Genomic DNA, 13703 nt, shown 5'->3' on the forward strand with positions numbered 1-13703 from the left:
TGAGGCCTTAGCCTAGCATGCCTTGAAAACACTAGGTTTTTGTTTTTTTTAAAAACATTTTGAGCTCACCACGGTTTAGAACAGCGCCTTACTAGAACAGCCTGCTAGGCTCTTCAACTACAAAATCACATTTTAATACGAAGATATTCTGACAAAAACACTAACCCACCAGTCTGTTTGTAAAGGTCCACGATCTCTTAGGTTTCCCTCTCTAACATCCCCTCGGTGCAGCTCTCCCGCTCATTAACAAAATGCAATCCCTTGTGCAGCGGACTTGTAAGACCCCTGACTTCTGCCAGTAGGAACCTTCCTCCTCACCTTGTGTACATCCCTCACCCTTACACGGATGGCTACATGAACTACCTAGGAAAAGCGATGCCCTTCCCGGTGTTAAATTCCTCCAACTCCTTGGTCAACGAGCTCTGTGCTTGCAGATGCAGCAGGACCAGGCTCCAGCCTCTGCAGCACTCAGCAGCCATCAGGAGAGGCATTGCTCATGCACACGCGTGCGAGCACAAGTCCTTTGGAGCGATCATTTGACAAAGAAATTGAAATCTCACCTAAGCAGAACTCCTAACAGGCCTTCAGGAGAAGCTACTGCAAGAACCAGAGTATGATGGGAAGAGGGACGACGATAAAATATTCTCACCCATGAAATTATACGGCTACCGCAGACACCGCGGAAGAGTTAGACACCTCCGAAAATCAGAACAGCATCTCAGGATTAAACAAAAATATGGCCTGCAATTTCAGCAGCCAGCTTAGGCAGCTCATGCCTCAATCTGGCCCCATTCCTAGAGATGGGAACATGCCATCTTCAGATGAATCTCAAATGAAGTATAAAAATCCACAGGAAACCAAGTACCGCAATTACATAAACGGCTGAAAGAAAGCAATCGCCAGGAGAAACCATCACAGATGATGAAAACCTCTCCTCCAAATCACTCAAAAGCAGCTTAGTTTTTGCAACACTAAACTTCATGGTTCTCGCAAACAGTGCCTGAAAGTAATCAGAGTCGATCTGCCGGGGAGCCCGTGGGGACGGTGACGTACATGCGGGAATTACCGGCGCGGAGCACTGCGGCGAGCGGCGGCGGTCGGCACGCTGAGAGCGAGAGCGGGTCTGACGCGGGGCCCGGGATGCCTGCGGTCGGCCGGGGTAGGATGGCACCGAGCGGAACAATGAAGAAGCGACTGGGCTAAATAGAGCACAATAAATCCTCGCAGCACCAGCTTGAAGCAATAAAACACTCGGCGGGCCAGGGCCAGCAAACGCGGGAGGCGCAGGAATAAAATACACCGTCATCTGCAAGATGCAGGCAGGAAGGGCGAGACGCTGTTGCTTCAACCCTTTGGGACGGCGGAGTCTCGGCTACAACTTTTTGGGGACAAGTCGGAGACGTGGGGAGCCCTTCTTCGAGTCTTAGCGGGACCAGTTCGATTGCTTTCCCAGTTCACCTTGGGGAGGAGATGGAAGGAATCCTCTGGTGGAGGCGCTCGGCTGAGCTGGAGGTCCACCAGCAGGGGAACACCACATGCAGACCGTGCCACCAAGAGCTACAAACGTCTCAAGTGTTTTGTTTCACAGCCCCGGCCTCTGGTGCCCTGACAGCTGCCTAACAGCCCCGGCGCCGCGTCTCTCTGAAGCACGAGCCCCTGCCAGCCACAGCCGTGCTCCAAATCTGCTCTTTTTAACTGCTACAGAAGTAGATATTTTCCCCCCAATATTCAATTTTTTTGAAGCGAACTGCCTCCTTTCAGGCATGCCTGGCTTCAGAGAGCAACCTTAAGTTTGTTTGAGGGCTCTGAATTTCACATGCAGGCAGACACGTGTGAGCTCAGCCCCCGTCACTGCCGGGAAAACGGCCCGCCGAGGACGAAGAACATGCCCAGAGGTACCGGAGTCCATTCGAGAGCTCGGAGGATGGCAGCAGACACTTCAATGCTACCGAGAGAAGATGGATGATCTTCAAATGATGCATTTGAGTACACAGACGCTCGCGGCACTGAGCATATGGACAACGTCTTTTCCCTTCCAACACCTGGCTACTAAAAATCTTTAGCTTTGGTCTTGAATGTCTAACGTCAGGAACAACGATGGAGAAAGACTGCACCCTCTGTTTTTTTCCTCACTGCAGATATCCCACAAACATTTGGGTTTTACTGTTTAAGTAAACAAATGCAATCTGAAACGTTCCTGGTTTTGAAATCTGCCTCGATTCCTACCTAGGACACAATTCGGGAGGGAGCACGACTGGGGACCTGGAGGCAGGAGTCCTGGAGTTTCTCCCCAAGCCGCCGCAGACTTTCCAGCGCGACCTTCCCATGGCTGCTTCATCTCCCGCAGCCTTATGGCTAAAAGGGAATACGTGATCCTGCTCTCTCATGGGAGTGCTGGAAGGATCAGTGCAAACGTGTTTTGCACAGCGCTACCACCTTTTCGGGTGCAGAAGGTGCAAGACGAAGGGAAAGGCTTATTATTAGCAACACAGCCCAGAGGTAGCTGCTTCGCCTCTTACACTAAACAGCAGCCAAGGACACCAGTTAGAACTAGGGAAAAACAACTGAGCCCACAGACAAGGAAGAGCAGATGCATTGGGGCAATTAAAAAAAAGCTATTAAAAGACAGTCCGCTTCTCCCATGAATCTCCTTTACGACGGAGAGGCTCCCCGCAGAGGAGACATCTCACACCCACTACATCCTTGCAGTTACGCTGCTCACAACACGCAGGGAGAACTGCAGGCTGCGCAAGGCTCAAACCGCCCCAGCTAGCCACGCTGCTCGCCCTGTTTGCTTTGTTTTGTGAGGCTGTTCCGTTGAAGCCTTGGGTTTTACGCACTCATTTTTCTCCCTAGAAATAAGTTTCACTTGAAACCACTGTTTAGATTTCTCCTGTTTTTATACTGCCCTAGCGAGGATTTCTCTCAGGCTGAAGGGATGTTTTTACCAGGCTCTTTTTTTGTTGTTGCTGATTTTTTTTTTTAATGGGGAATTTGAGAACAGACATCTCCACCAAAGCTAAGACTACAGTGTCAGTGGGACCTGTATTTGCAGATCTTGGTAGCCAGCCCATGGCATGTTGAGGTCAAGCACATCAAGCAGGGAAGTCACGAGCACAGGGTGCACAAGGCCCACGGGATGGCCCCAAATCACTTTCCTGCTTTTAATAGCTGGCCTCACCAGACCACACCTCGCTCAGAAGCCCCTTGCTGCTGCAGTCACACCTGCAACTGCAACAAAAACACACCAAGAGCACAGAACTGTGGACAATGCACGAACTCAAATTCATCAAACTTGCCCTTGGCCTGCTTACAGCAACGTTTAAGTTGCGATGCAATACAAACTATGCAAGAGGTGCTTGTAGTCAGCTCGGCGTCCAGAAATGTCGCGGGGAGAACAATTAAAGTTTCCTCCGAAGGCTCAAATCACCACAGTTGCACCAGCAGCGGTCTTGTCTACTCTTCGCAACTTCTTCACAAGGTCACCCTGACAGGTTCTCCACATTTTGCCACTATTCAGCACCCAGAGCATCCAGTCCCTGACTCCCTCCCTTTTCAGGCACCGAGAGAACAGCAACCATTAAATCCCACAGACCAAACCACGCACCTCAGAAAGCGGCGAATTAAACTGGAGACGTTTTTGGAAGGGAGTGTGGAAAGAAGGGGAAGGGAGATTAGGTGAGGGGGGAAGGAAGAAACGAGGGAAAAAAGGTAAAAAAAAAAACACTGCTGGAGGAGAAATGCAGCTGCACTGCCCCAGTGCATGCCCAGGCTGCAGGACGGGCCTTGGGATGAACTGTCACTTCAGGAAACAAAAAAGCCAAGGCAAGCTGCAACAGCTCGGAGGCCAGCTATTAGTGAATTCTGGCCACTGAGCGTCTCAGCAACAAACAAGGATCCCAGCCCTCGCTACAACAGTGAGCAATGCCTTCTAAAATAAACACAAACCTACTGGACTTAAAATCCCCACGTAGATTTACTTTGCTTTGCAAGCTAACACCGATGAAGGGGGAGCGCATGGAGGCTTGAAATGTGTGGGTTTTTTTTGTTGCAGTGGATGGTTATCAGCAGTAGGACGGCGTTTTCGGTTTGGGTGGCGTACCTACCTTGCTGCAGCTGCCACCCTTTTTGGGACACATTTCATTCTTGCAAATGCCAATTCTTAAATACTCACCGTGACAAATACTCGGCGATCAGCACGCCCAACAGACCCAAGCAGCAGAAAATACACCCAAAAGCCACCACCAAACCGCTCCCCCATCCTGGCCAGGCACTGATCCGCCTTGCCCCAGCCCTGGGGTCTGGCTGGGCACAGCCCGCAGCGATTTCTGCTGCCGGCGGCTCGGAGCAGAAAAGGTCAGGCAGGACGGGGCCAGGGATAGCCAGAGAGTGAGTGTCAGCCAGCCTAATTTTGTGTGTCAACTCTGAAAATTAGATAAACAATGACAAACCAGGCTTTTTAAATGAACTTGTCTCATCTCGTTCTCTTGATAAAGGGTACATTTCTCGAGTTGCAGTGTCCCATCAGACAGGTTAACTCTTTCAAAGGGGAGCACCTCGCAGAGGGGGATATAAATGATTTAAATATCTGACATGAAATTAAAAGGGCAGCGCCCCCTGAACACGCAGCCCTGGTAATTCGAACTCGTTGCCCACACACCATCAATCATTTAGCCCAGTCAATTAAATCGCCATTATTCAAGGGTAAAAGTTCCGTAATTTTACCTACCCTTAAAATTCGGTAATTTGCTTTTGTGGTCTTCTCCTCCGGCCTAAGAAATCTTCATTTTTGATATTAACCTGTGCAGAGCTTATCGTTGCGGACCCTGAATCTCGTCCTCGGCAGGGCTGCAGGCACATGGGGCGCTTCCTGCACCCAGGGGCAGCTCTGCTGTGGCTCTGCTTGTATCTCCTCTGCCACTGACTACAAACTGTCCACGTTTGGATAGCACCACGGAGGTTTAGACCTACACCCAGGTCCCTAACCACTGCCACAAGACAGGCAGACAATAAATAACGTTGCTTGAGCAATGCTCCTGTGATTTCAGAGGACTTTCCGAGCACAAAGCAAGTGTGGGTCAGGCTGGTTTAAAGGGTCCATGAGATATGCAGCTGCTGACCTTAGCCAGGATGGTGAAAAAGCAGATTCCCAATTTGAAATACTCGTCAGCCACCTATCTCCTTGCAAATCTGCAAAAATGGCAGGGTGGGGTCTCCTGGAGCAGAAGACATGGCGGGTACATGGAGGACACGGAGACGAACGTTAGTTCCAAACGGTGCCCAGGGACACTGCTCTTATTTTGATAATACGGTCAGATCCAACCCCAGCATCACCTCCTTAATTTTTTTTGCTGGGCGGTGAGAGGTTAATTGGGGCAGCACAACTTGCTCCTGGCTATCCTGGAGAACGTGCTGGGATCAGGGCTGGCTCACTTCATTACTCAGGGGCACGTGAGCCTTCAAACCTGCACGGAGAGCTGCATCCCCGCAGGAGGACACGAAGGTTAAGGGGAGGACACCTGGGAATGCCATCCCGTGGCCCCTCGAGCTTAGGGATGGCTCTGGCCAGAGCAGCAGATTGCACAGGGATGAGCAGCGCTGTGCCTGCCCTGCCCATACCACTGCCAGGATCACAGCCAGGTGCCCCCACGGCACCACCTCGGCACCTCTGACTTCGGTGGTGGCGTAAAGCAGCAGCGGGTTCCTGGGGTAATGCCCACCCTCCCTCCTTCCTCCTCCCGGCCAAAAAGAGCCATGCCCTGACTTTTAATCCTGCGTGGCCAGGGCCAGCGCTTGGGGCTGCCTCTTGGCATCCTGCAAGCGGTCCTCCCTACAGCCAGAAGCAAGCTGCAAAGACAGACCTTACTGTGAACCTGAGGGGTACGGAGGAGGAAGGAGGGACACCTCTTCAGGGCCCAAAGCCTCATGGCAACAACTGTCTGCCACCCCAACGTAACCACAACACCTGGCAAATTAGAAACGACAATAAAAGACTTGACGCTTACGCAAGGGATGTTAGGAAATAGGCAGCGTTGCTGTTGGTTGCACCAGCGCGAGCCTTTTCACGCTCTCTTTTACAGGAATCCTCCCAGATTGTGTAGTAAAAGCACTGTGCTCCATTTATTACGGAGAGGCACAGACAAATTATGCATTTCATTTAAAAATTTGAATTCAGCGTAACAAAAAATATAATAAAAAGATCCCAACTGTTGCAGACATAGACTATCAAGACGATGGCAGTGCCCTTAGACAGCATTTCAAATACAGTTTATTAGCCTGTGATATGAAAAGGGTATTTTTATTGCATGATATAATGCAATGGGACCTTGGGCGCTCTGCAGAAGGACCTTGCACTCAGAAGTGTAATGAACCCATAGTCCAAAAAACATTATACTGTACATTAACCTATCATTAATGGCACATTAGGGCTAGGGGCATTGCACGCTTTCTGGTCAGGGCTCCATCAGGACAGTATGGAGGAAACCACAGTCTTCACAGGCTTAAAACAAATAGAGAAAATAAATATTACTGATGGCTACAGGCTGCTTTAAGGGAAGCTCACTCTCCGCTCAACACGCGATTCTGATGCCATTTTTTAAAGGGGGAGGGAAAAGACAATGCAGCAGTTTATTAGGCAATATTAGAACCGGCATGTCACTGCTCTGCAGCACCGAGTATCTCCGTGGTGCATCAGATGCTTCAACACAGAGCTTTTCCTGCAAAAACATGGCAGCTCTGAGCGCTGGGGCATCTTTTAAGAAAAAAATGAAAAAATCATTGCCCTTCCCTCATCCCTGATGACACGGGTAAGGCTTCCTTGGCAGGTGGAGTTAAGACCTAGGGAGAACTTCCTCTGCCCCAGCCCTGCACGGCCCCATCGCTGCCCGCAGGACACCTGCGACCCATTTCCACCCCACACCACTTTTGCTCCTGAATCAGCTGGGATGTCTCATGTCTTATTCCACTGGAGGTGCCCTCTGTTTGAAGGCAGGCTTGATCAGATTGTTAAAAGTCTGCTTGGCAACTCATCCCTAGCTGTCTGAAGGAGTGCAAGCCCTGCAATTCTGGAAGACAAGAACTTGGCTGTAAACTAGTGCACCACAGTTATCATCCCAGCTAGTTCTCCGATTGCTACTGACGTTTTTATGCTATTTACAGCTCTTATAATTAAATGAGGGCACATATTCAAGAGGAAATTCTTGCCCATTCCCATCTTTAGTGGGAATACAAGTCAGACCTCCAAAATGACAAATACGAACCTCAGCTCTGGAGCTGTTTTACCTCCCCGGATGCCTGGAGAGACAAAGAAGTGCTCAAGTAACCCAAACTACCCCAAACTGACCCTGCGTCCCCCTCCGCACACGCAGGATTTCATTACTACTGCCTCCAGTAGTGGAGGATTTTACATCTAGAGCTTCTGCCTCCAAGGACAAGCCAAACTAAACGCTGTTCTAATTATCTGTGCTAGCTATCCACAAGGCCGATTTCTGCTCCAACAGCCAGGAATAGCAGCGAGGAATCCTCAGGCCAATACTCTACTGCTGACTCCCAAAACATTAATTCACAGGCACAGAAGGTGTCAGAGTCCTTCTCAGGGGCTGCGCCACGCAGCTGCCTTCCTTCCATCGCTCTCTTCTAAGGCTCAAGTGGGGTAAAAAATCTGAAGGCTTCACATGCTCACATCGATCCGTGGAGACACCGGATACATACACGAGTGGGAAGACCCTGCCAGACACTACTTAAGTATGATCTGGCTGTTGCATCCCTTGCTTCGCTTTTGCAATTTTAGGATGTGTTTTGCCCACGGCAGGCAACCCTTTAGAGAAAAGGGTGGGTGCTGAAGTGCTTGAAACATCAGTGACCGAGAGGCTTAGCATGAGTGTCTAGAAAGCAAGCCCCCACTTACCTAAAGCTCCAGCAAGGTCAGCTCCTGCTTTAATAGACACAGCTACCCAGAAATGTCACCTCCTTGTCTCTCACGCAATACCTGCAGTGACGGGTCCCCATATGCCAGATGACAGCAAGTTTAGCCATAAAGTATCAGCTTTGCATATATACTCGCGTGGCTGTGTTTGATTTGGTACCAAGTGTTTACTGGCCAAGATCTCTCCCCCAGTTGCCACCCTCAGCACATTGACTACTCTGGGCAAGCGCTGCCTCTCACTGCACTTGGCAAAGAACTCAGCACGCCCACAAGCCCATCCTCAACTGGTTGCTACAGCGAAATGTCCCATAGCAGGGGCCAAAGACAGAGGTCTTCAAATAGACCTACAAATCTGTGGATGGCAGAGAGACTTCAGGAATCAGAAGATGAAAGCATCCAGAAGATAATGTTTTCCCAGAATTTCCCACCCCATGGGGACATCACCTGTAGCTTCTGCCAGCTTGGAGAAAGGACCCATTTGTCTAGGGTATGGTGGGGGTATCGAAGTAGGTCAGAAAATGCACTGATCAGTGGCTTTTCCTGGGTGTAGATGAAGCAGGGACAAGAGCACATCTATAAGCAAAATCAAGTATCATTAGTCTCCTTGAAGGTTGTGCTCTCTTTCCTCATTCCTTATTCTGAGCAGTTAATAGCACAGCCCTCACCTGCTAAACAGTTCCACGCGGAGCGTCGGAAAGTGGTGAGTTTTGTTTGTTGCATGGCCTCCCTAACATACACTGTAATTAAAATGTTGATTACTAAACAGTTTAAATATATGACAGACAATGCAGTTAAAGCCTACAGTTAGGTCAATATGTGATTTAGATTTGCCATTTAAAAACTCTCATTTAAATTTTGCATACATTAATCACTACCATACTTCAATGTTCTGATATCCACCTGACTACACTATTAAAATAAAACTTGCTGCCCCAGGGAAATCCTACTTATTCTTAATTGTTTCGAGGCTTTGATGGGCTTTTAATCTAAGATTAATTTATGCAATTTTAAATAACTCTTCTTATGATTAATAAGCTTGAAAATTAAAAGGAGTCTAAAGCAATTATAATGAGCATTTGGTCATAACCTCATTAGGAGAAGGAGTGAAGGATACAGCTCTGGAATTCTTACAAGACTACAATTTAAGGTTACTTTCAGAGGAGTCAAACATAGTTCTTGAAATTGCAAAGGCAGATTAGCCTAGGTCAGTGCTAGAACTGCGGCTATCTAGATTAGCACACTAATGATTTTATCCCTCTGATAATATTTAAGATAGTGAAGAGATGATACAAAATGTATTAAACAATGATAAATGAGTAACACTATGAAATGCTGAAGTCTTGGAGCTCTATTTCCTATATATATAGGTTTTTTTCCTCTGATGAAGGCTCCTTTCACTTTTTTCCATGTTACTTCTCTGAATGTGGATGAACTTCTTCCAATGCACTTTTACTTTTTATACAATAAAGTTAATGGCAAGTGATTTTCAGCAGGTTTAGTAGCTTTGTTGATGCACCAAAATTCTTCTGCAATTTGCAGAACTTGTCTTTACATAATAACAGTTTCCAAGCACAATGGATGGACCCAGAGGAACAACAGCCTAACTTGAACCTGAAAACCTTAACCTGAAGACAAGCTGTGCACAAATCACACCCAAATTTCCACTTTTAAACAGTAAGATACATCTTCCATTATGATTAAAACCCCTTTTTTAACCTTCTTCTGAAGCTCTGGATGTTGGCCATAGCCGAATAACGTGCTGGTGGCCCTAAAAGCAGCCCTGACCAGTGTGTCTGGGCTGGCCACTCAGGACAGCAACTCATCACCAGACTTGGAGTCAAGAGGTGATTTGCTTTCAGATCAGGTTAGCAGGAACAAGTACAGCTCCTCTGACTTCTGTAGTACGGACTTGACTTTGTAATTCAATTCCCCCATACTGCAGAACCCCAGGGTGCGCATGAGTGAGTCTGATTTTTGCTACGCTCTTTCTGTTGTGCATACTCGTCTTAAATGTGCAATGGAGTTTTGGTTTTGGCTGTGGCACAGGCAAATCTATTCACCCATCTGCAGATCATTCTTTCCACAGCAGTTTTGCTTTTGATATTTGCCGTTAAACCAATAACTGTGCTTGGCATGCTTCTTGGTGCTTAGCTAACAAAATGAGCTAACTCCCAGCAAAGGTATTTTTCATGATGACTCTTAAAAAAAACTAAGGCAACCGAAATGTAATTGGAACGTGCTTTTGCAAGTGTTGCTGAGGTTAAGAAGAGCTGTAGAAGAGGAATAGAGAGAGTGGCCCAAGGCTGATAGAGTATGTCAACATTAGCAAGCTGTCGACAACAGAAGCAGATCTGCAGAGTGAAATGGTTGGTGCAGTGTTTCAGGGATGGAAGAGGTTTTACTTTTGACCAGCTCTGGTCTGGTCTATGGATGCAGCGCCTATTAGTAGCTGGAGCACATGAGGTGTGTGCCCGGAGCACATCTTCTGCTTTGGTTTCATTTGAAATTGATTCGATTCATGAGCTTCAAGACCCATCTGTGATGAGAATGAAAGTGCAGTAGCTCTGAAAGATCTGTAGATTCAAACCAAAATGCACACCTGACCTAAACTCTAATGTTAATTCAGATGCATACTCAGCATTGTACTTTAGCTCTTGGCTTACTGCGACAGTCTTGTTGACACCAAGCAGACAGAGTCAAACACTAAAAACTGATGTAGTATTTCCTTCAAACAAATTTCCCAGATAGGGAAAGAAGGGAGAAAAAAATATGTTTTCTCCAAGTTTTGAGAAACTTTTCTACTGACTGAGTTGGAATAAATTTGAACAGTATCCTCCAACCTTGGAGTAGAAAATGCTGTGTGAATACACGTGTGTGCATACACATAAACGCTGACAACAACCAAAACAATGACAACAAAACAGAAGATGATTTGACTGGAAACAAAAACTAATAATGAACCATCCCACACTTCACTGGGATAGGGAAGTTTCTGCACATGAACAAGTTGTTTTTAAAAGTACTCCACAAAGATCACATCCCATTACATGCCTAAACACCATCTAGCGCAAAATAACACACCTACGTTTGCCAGGTTTCAGTAAAAGGACTAAATAGAATAAATATTAAATGACGAAGCACAAACATACAGTCAAATCATACTGTGTCAGGAGCTGACGAACAGGTATAAAACTATGTGTAAATAAATGTATGGAACCCTACTAAAAATACAGAGAAGGCCATACAATAAATAACCACTAGTTGGCTTGGCAAAAAAAAAAATAATCCTTTGAATCCCTCACAAGGTCAGTGCGCAAACGACCAAGGCCACCTCGACCACTTCCCCCAGACCCCACTGGGAGCCAAGCTCGGCTCTGAGGCCGGCAGGGCCGGGCTCCCCATGGCAGAGGCAGGCTCTGGCAGGGCCTACAGCAGCTGAGCATCCACCCCAGCATCCCCCATTAAACTGGAACGGGCAGATGCGTGTTTATGGGACAATGAACTTTTCCAGGGCCGCGGCTCGTCGCGCTTTGCCGTTACGGCCTTAATAAACCCGCGCGCTCCCGCTCTGCGGCAGCTGCCTTCGGCGGGAGCGCGGGCAGCCGCTTCCAGAGGAGAGGCCGTGGCTTCAAAAAATCATGTTTAATTTAAAAATTAGAAACTGGAGCAGGCTGTGAGCGCAGAGGTTGATTGAAACAAAATTTAAATTCCTGTCAAGCCCATTTAAACACAGGGGCCCTTCATAGACAATTAGCTGCTCCCTGTGAACGCTGAATAAACTCAGGCCTGGTCACTGTTAGAAGAGAGCAGACCTACTGTGAGGAGCTGGAAAAAAATTAACTAAAATCAGGCTGTATGAAATATTTAGCCTCCCAGTTTATCACAGGGGTTTGAAAGTGTAAACAAGACAAAAATCGATTCCTCGGTGCCCTCCAATCAATCCCCCAAAATGGTTAGGGCATCTGTTTCTGCTAAATTTTGTTTACTCTGGCAGATTTGCCTTAATTGCAGTTGTTTATCTCCCATTGTCCCCGGGGCCCTAATCTCCCGATTACTAATACTTAACACTCATTTCACATCTAAAGCTACTTCTAATCCTCAACAGGTTTCTGGGGCTCTTAAAATTATTGAAGCCATGGGGACGGGAGATGCAACCTCTTTGTGAGAGGGACATTTTCTTATCTGCTACCAGCTGGGTCCAATCATCACCAGGGATGGCTGCAACAAAGGTGCTAAAAGGCTCTTTCACAGCCACTGCTGCTCCGCTGGGAATTCAGCGGATAAAAAAGAGCTTTGATGGAAAAAATCCGAACAAGAGGGCTATAACAGTCCAGCCAAATAAAGTTACTGTCATAATCAAGTGCTGTCAATCACAATGAAAATCCAATTAAAAATCTTTCAGTGCAGCCCTCTTAAGTAGAAAAATGTTCCCTATTTATATGCGTTTTTGTCAACTGCACAAATTAGAAAGTCGTATTAATTGATTTTTTACTACTTTAGGCCCTGATCCTCCAGCTGAATTTCTGTGGATGTAAGAATCAACTGGCACAAATCTGATTAAGGGATTTGAGGCATAATGCACACAGGTCATAGGAAGCCATATCTGTATCTCCTGCTTTATACTCTGCTCATTCATAGGCAATTACTACTCTTACTTAATACTGCAGGAGAATCTTGAGGTGCTAATCAGAACGCAGGCCCACTGTTGCTGGTACTATACCGATTTCAGCAATTTCAATCTATCCAGCAGGTCTGAATCAATTTAAAATTCCAGTTTCATTACCCAAATAAATACTGTACATAGATTTCCAGAGCCGCCCATTACAGCAAATTCTGTGATGAATTTGGAACAAAAAGGAAGGATAGTATTCTAGGAGTTACAGATATGCCTCTTATTTTGGAACCATTAACATTTTCTTTCATTTTTAAAAAAGAAATACGTAGGAAAGACAATTGACATAGAAATACTAATATCATAAATGCACAACTTCTCAGTGTATCATAATTCAAAGACTTCTAATTCTGCTACCAAAATGAGTGAGATGTAAATATTTGCCTAAGTGTCTGGAGAACTACAGAACAACTAGAAGTGCCAAATGAAACATTTGCTCAAATTAAACTGCAAAGCCCAAGAGACTCCAGTCACCAAAAATATTAACTATCATCTAAGCTGTATCACTCTAAGCTGTTGCCAATTTGTTTTTGCCCAATTTCCTTAGATTTTCAATACTTCTTTGTGCCAGCTCAAGTTACTTCTTTTCACATTTCACTGGAAAGTGCCACTATATTGTGCAGCTTTAGGGCATGTTAGAAAGACAGAGTCAGATTTTCACATTTTCCGTAAAAAAGCAGCAGTGGTATGAGCAATGGGACTGCAGAAGACAGTGAATGAATATAACACCTTAAAACTCTAATGTTAACAAGTTAACCTTGTCACAATCTTAGTCTTCTGTAATTGCTGGATTTAGTGACACTGATAGAATACATTTCTCCATTTCGATAGCTGATTTCTCAAGTGACAAAGAAGAGCAAATCATATCCCTAAGGACAGGAACAGCAGAGAGAGAGCGAAGGAAAGAGAGAGAAGGGAAGATCCATAACCCACCTTCCCCTATTTCAGCAGAGTGTTGAGTAATGCAGCCTCCTGAAATAATATACTTTTTTCCTCCAAATCTTCAACTACTCTGACCAAGGAAGACGACAAACACACAGTAACAGGAACACCCCAAATCCTAGTGTGAAATCCCAGCATCAGTGAAGTCAATCTAAATTCTTCATT

General features: G+C 46.4%; 1 protein-coding gene across 4 annotated transcripts in view; it reads right to left on the bottom strand.

Moving 5' to 3' along the window:
- MAP2K5 (mitogen-activated protein kinase kinase 5) overlaps positions 1 to 13703 on the bottom strand; it is a 129520-nt gene that overhangs the window by 898 nt on the left and 114919 nt on the right. The window lies entirely within an intron of this gene.

Source organism: Anser cygnoides, chromosome 11 (assembly GCF_040182565.1).
Source record: "Anser cygnoides isolate HZ-2024a breed goose chromosome 11, Taihu_goose_T2T_genome, whole genome shotgun sequence".
NCBI lineage: Eukaryota > Metazoa > Chordata > Aves > Anseriformes > Anatidae > Anser > Anser cygnoides.